Source organism: Neolamprologus brichardi, chromosome 17 (assembly GCF_056152115.1).
Source record: "Neolamprologus brichardi isolate AB-2024 chromosome 17, ASM5615211v1, whole genome shotgun sequence".
Classification (NCBI taxonomy): domain Eukaryota; kingdom Metazoa; phylum Chordata; class Actinopteri; order Cichliformes; family Cichlidae; genus Neolamprologus; species Neolamprologus brichardi.
In genome coordinates, this window is record NC_142120.1 from 36,749,439 (window position 1) to 36,755,235 (window position 5,797).

The window sequence follows — 5,797 nt, forward strand, 5'->3', positions numbered from 1 at the left end:
CACTCTGTAGAATTCTGCTGGAAAGCCGTCTGGACCTGGAGCCTTATTATTGGGCATTCTTATCAGGGCTTCCTGGAGTCAGCGGCAAATCCAATGCCATTCTTGACTGTCTAGTAATTTTGGAAGAGTTACGTAGTCCAAAAACAGATCAATTTCATTTTTAAATGGATTTATTTGTGGTGAGTATAAAGTTTCATAGAAATCCCTAAAGATGTTGTTTATTTTTTCGAGGTCATATATTATGTTCCCGGATAAATCTTCAACAGCACATATAGTTGTTTTTTCTTTATTTATCTTTAACTGGTTAGCTAAGAATCGACCAGATTTGTTACTGTGTTCAAAATTTCGCAAGCAAAGTCTTAGTATTTTTAAATGGCTGTACAAGAAAGCCAGATGCACTGGCTGCATTTTTAGATGAATAGTTGTTTAGAACTTTATTATTTACAAAGTTTTTGCATAATCTTTTAAAAATTTACAATTTATTTATTTTTTATTTTTTAGTTATAAAAATAATTTACTTGTAAGTACTTTTTACAGTGAAAAGAAAATATAACTACTACTAGCATTTTATGTGTTTGTGTGATTTCAGACCAGTTGTGTTAATACAGTTTGTCAATGAAAAAATAACTGTAAATTTGGACTTGTGAGGTTGTGCTGAAAAAGAATGATGCCAAGAAAGACAAGGTGAAAAAAACAAAACAAAAACAATCAAAAGTAGCCAAAAATGGACAATTATATTTTGGACCTCAGAATATTAACCCAACAAATCATGAAAAATTAGCTTTAAATTATTGTTTGTAACAGTGCATATTTCTGACAGTAGTAGTAGTCAGTAACAATTTGATTGTTTTTCTAACAAAAACAGTGTGAAACTTAAGTTAGACTTGTGTTTGGAAATGAGCCCCCGCCCAGTGTAGCTTTCTGGATTCTATACTCATTGGTTACATATTTATTTATTATAAAGGCTATATAGCACATAAAATACAAATTCACACATTTTATGTAACTGAAATGTTTAATTATGTGGGCTATAGAAAATAATTAAGTTATAGACCATATTTATGTGAAACATATACGTAATGCATATTAACCATATGTAACACCTGCATATGTGTTTAAAACAAGGCTTTGCTTTTGCCACCCCATTTGATTTCCATGCCACCCTAGGAACATTTCTCTAGATCTGCCCCTGGACCTGTCCTGGACCAGCAGGGCTGGACTGGGACAAAAAATTAGCCCAGGCATTTTGACTAGTTACCGGCCCATCATGGTATTATAGGAAAAGCCATAAAGCCATAAAGCCATAAAGCAATAAATAAACTTAAACCTACACCACCCTCTCTATTCTGGTATTCTAAACGGTCTTTAGCAAAAATATAAAACAACCTAATTTATAATTACATATACCTCACTAATAGGGTTGCCAACTCCCAGCAAAAAAAGAAAAGAAAAAAAAAATAGGGAACCACTCCCCCACCCTCTGCCTCAAGATGCTTAATTGACAAAACTGATTTTAATTTAATGCACGTATCAAACAAATGTACAGAAATCTATTATTTTTCTCCTATAATCAAATAGATTCAACATCTTTCTTTAACAGAATTGCAGACTGCACAGATGGTTCCCAAAGGAAAGAATACTATAACTTACTAGGGTATATACTAGACTTAATATTTACTGAATAGAATAATGCATTTCTATACATTTTACATCAGATGAAAACTTTGGTTGTAAGATTCAGATAAATATTTATTAAAAGCTAGACATTTTAAATGAGAATAAGAAAGAAAAGTAAGGATCCTGGTGTTATTTGTCTCTCAGAAACAGTTCATAACTTCCCTTCAACTTCCCTTCAACTCATTCATGTCACCTAAAAGGTAAATCTGTTTCTCCATCACCTGTTCAGCTCTGATGATTCAGTAAGGACATCTCCTGGTTTCATCTTCATGTTTCCCTCTCACCACATATCCAAACCGATATCATGACCAGCAGCTTTACAGCTGTGGCTCCAACGAACATCAGCTGATACTTGAAATTAATATTAAATAAATTCTACTGACAGCTGATCAAGCTTAAACATGCTGCTGTTGTTTAGCGCGACATCTGCTGGTTCCCTCTTTCTGGAGAGAAAAGCCGATCAGCTGATCATTGATAATTGAATTGAATTAGCAATTTTCTAGCTGAAGTAGTTATGAAATCGCGTTCCTTTTCACCTCAACTTTAAAGTTTGACCTCCTCTGCTGTAACTGGTCAAACCCAGAGTCGATCATGACCAACTGGCCAATCCACCACCATTCATTTATATCGTTAAAAAAAAAAAGAAATAAAACCCCATCGGCCCATAAAAACAAATAATCACGAGTGGCCCACCGGTATGCCCGATGGCCAGTCCAGCCCTGTGGACCAGCAACACCAAATCAGTGACAAAAAGAGCTCAGCAGCAACTCCATTTCAAGAGACGACTGAAGAAGGTGCACAAACCCATCTTTAACCCCTTCTACAGAGGTACCATGCAGAGCTTCCTAACCCACTGCATCACAGTCTGGTATGGAAACTGCCACGCGTCCAACCGCAGAGCCCTCCAGAGGATTGTGTGGACCGCTGAGCGTGTTATTGGCAGCTCTCTACCCAGTCTACAGGATATTTACACCTCACTGGGAAAGCCACTAGCATCATGGCTGACCCGCATCACCCTTCCCACCAACTGTTTACCACCCTTCCATCTAGAAGACGACTTTGAGTCATCAGGAGAAGGTCGGCAAGATTGTGCAATAGCATTTTCCCCCAAAGCAGTCTGGCTCCTGAACACCAAGTGAAAATCAGGGGAAAAAGGTTTGATGAAGTTTGCTAGTCTGGAGCATTCAGATCCACCCCAAAGACTGTTCAGTGCTCACAGAAACTGCACAATACCCAAGAGCTGCATCTGAGCCTCTGCAGGCCTTAAACAGCATGTTAAATGTTAACGTTCATGACAGTTTAATTAGAAAAAGACAAAACACGTATGGTTGGTTTCGAAGGGCCGCCAGGAGAAAGCCTATTGTCTCTAAGAAGAACACAACAACTCATGTGAGGTTTGCAAATTTGCCCTTGAAGGCTTCTGGAGCAACATATTTTTAGAAGATGAGAAAAAAGTGGAGGTTTGGCCATAATGCACAGCAGTACCTTTAGCAAAAATCAAACACAGCACAAACACCTCAGACCCACTGTCAAGTACGCTGGTTCAAGTGTGGTGATTTGAGCTTGTTCTGCAGACACAAGCAATAAGCACCTTGCAGTCGACAAACTCCTCTGTATGCCAAAGTTTTCTAGAGTCAAATGTGAGGCCGTCTGTCCGACAGCTAAAACTTCTCCTAAATTAGGCCATGCAACAGAATAATAAGCCCAAGCACAGCAGCAAATCTACAGCATGGAAGTCCAGACCTCAACCTGACAGAAATGCTGTGTATAAAGGAAGGCTTGCAAATGTCGATGAACTGAAGTTATTGCTGCTAACTGCTGGTTCTGTAAACTACTCAATCATAGAATGATTATGATATTGGAAAAAAACAAATGCTTAAATTGTGGATGTCCTATTGTGGTGATCTAAAATGTAACACTAAATGTGATTAAAACACAAAAAATCTGGACTCCTGGGCTCAACGACTGCAAGGATCACCAGCCCGAGGAAAACACAAAATACTGATGTCCCCGTGACAAAGATAATTCATTCTTGAATGAATCTTGAAGATCTGACTTTTTAAAATTTTGCCAATTGTGTTTATTATGAAATTATTGAGGAAATAGAAAAGGGGGGGGGGGGGGGGGTGTAAAGAAGAAGGTAAAGGAAAGGGTTACAAAGGAGGAAAGAGATAGAGGAGAGAAAACCCCAACAATCCCCTCTGAGCAAGCACTAGGTGCGACAGTGGATAGGAAAAACTCCCTTAAAGGAAGAAACCTATGACAGAACCAGAGAGGGGGGGGGGGAGAGGTGTCAGGAGAGAAAGGGAGAGAAAGGGAGAGGAGAGGTGAAAATTAAGATGGAACAGAGGTGGAGGAAGACGAGGTGACATTAGCAGTAGAAAAAGTAGAAAAAGTAGAAAAAGTAGAAAAAGCAGGAGTGTCCTTCCTCCAGAAGAAGCGGAAGCGTTTTTTCTTCTTTTCCATGAGCTTTTCCACGAGCACTTTTTTCTCTAGGATGAGGGTTCTCAACTGATCGATTGTTTCTGTATTCTTCTCAAGTTTCTTGCATGTTTTCTCCACTTCTCCACTCGAGCCTTTCTTTCATTTCTTTAGATGTTGCCTCCTGCATTAGCTTTGCCTCGTGCAGCTCTGTATAACTCTGCTGTAATTTGTAATGCGTGTCTTCTAACTGCTGACTTCTGCTCTCGATTTCCTGAAGTGTACACTGCAGGTCTTCGTTTGTTTTCTCTAGTTGTTGCTTTAGCACCTGCATCTTAGTGTTTTTGCACTTCAAGTTGACTGAAAGTTCCTCAAGTTCTGTGTTTTTTCTCAGCATGTCATTGAGCTTACTCTGCATCTCTGAGCATTGGTTTTGCAGTTTTTCCTTTTCCCCTTCCAATTGAGTTGTTTTGTAGCTCAATTTGTTATAAAGTTCTTGCAGGTTTTGGTTTTTCCTCTCAAAGTCCTGGAGAATTAGTTTGTCTTCTTTCTGCTTTATTTCCTGTTGTTCTTGGTCTTGAAGCAGCTCTTGATATTTGTGCAGTGTTTCATCAAGCTTTACCTGCAGCGCTCCGTATTTTTCCTGCACACCTTGGAGTTGACACTGCATGTCTCTCTGGTTAATGTACAGTTTTTCCTTCTCTTCAAGGATTTCTTTATTTTGTTGCAGAGCTTCGTCAAGCATTACCTGCAAGCCTCCGTTGTGTTTCTCGATGTTCTGAAGCTTGCAATCCAGATCTTTCTGTTTCATGTCTTGCCGTTCTTTCTCTTGAAGGAAATCTTTGTTTCTTTGCAGTGCTTTATCAAGCTTTATTTTCAGCGCTGTGTATTTTTCCTCCACATCTTCAAGCTTGGAGTCCATTTGTTTCTGTTTAATTTCTTGTTGCTTTTGTTCTTGAAGCAACTCGTTATTTTTGTTCAGTGTTTTATCAAGCTTTGCCTGAAGCGCTTTGCATTTTTCCTCCATGCCTTGGAGGTTGCGCTGCTTCATGTCCTTTTGATCTTTTTCTTGGAGGAGTTCTTTATTTTTTTGCAGAGCTTCATTAAGCTTGATTTGCAAGCCTTTGTTGTGTTTCTCCATGTCCTGAAGCTTGAAATCCATTTCCTTCTGTTTTATCTCCTGTAGCCTTTTTTCTTGAAGAAACTCTTCCTTTGTGTGCGGTCTTTCATCGAGCTTTACCTGCAGCACTCTGTATTTCTCCTCCATGTCTTGGAGTTGGCACTGCATGTCTCTCTGGTTTATTTTCAGGTGTTCTTTCTCTTCAAGGATTTCTTCATTTTGTTGCAGAGCTTCATCAAGCTTTACTTGCAGCTCCTGATTCTTTTTGTCCTTCAGCACTGGTTTTTCTAGTGCTTTATCAAGCTTTGCTTGGAGCTCAAAGTTTCTTCCCTGCATGTCTAGGAGTTCCATTTCTTTCACCTTTTGAATATCTTCCTTTTCTAGAAACTGGCTGAATGATTTGTTTTGATCAGGAAGTTTAATTTTAGCCTCCTGGTCACAAAGAGGAGAGCTGGGCTTTACTTTTTCTCTTTTTGTGGGTTTTCTCTGAGACATGTTTGAATCTGTAAACTGTCACTCTGAAAAGGATCCAAATGTTTTAAAAGATTTCTCTGGTGAACGTTTGAATGCTGCGAACAT

The 5,797-nt window shown here is 38.9% G+C and overlaps 1 pseudogene; it reads right to left on the reverse strand.

Annotated features, from left to right (window-relative positions):
• Positions 1-4,011: 4,011 nt before the first annotated feature.
• Positions 4,012-5,797, reverse strand: LOC148098029 (uncharacterized; annotated as a pseudogene).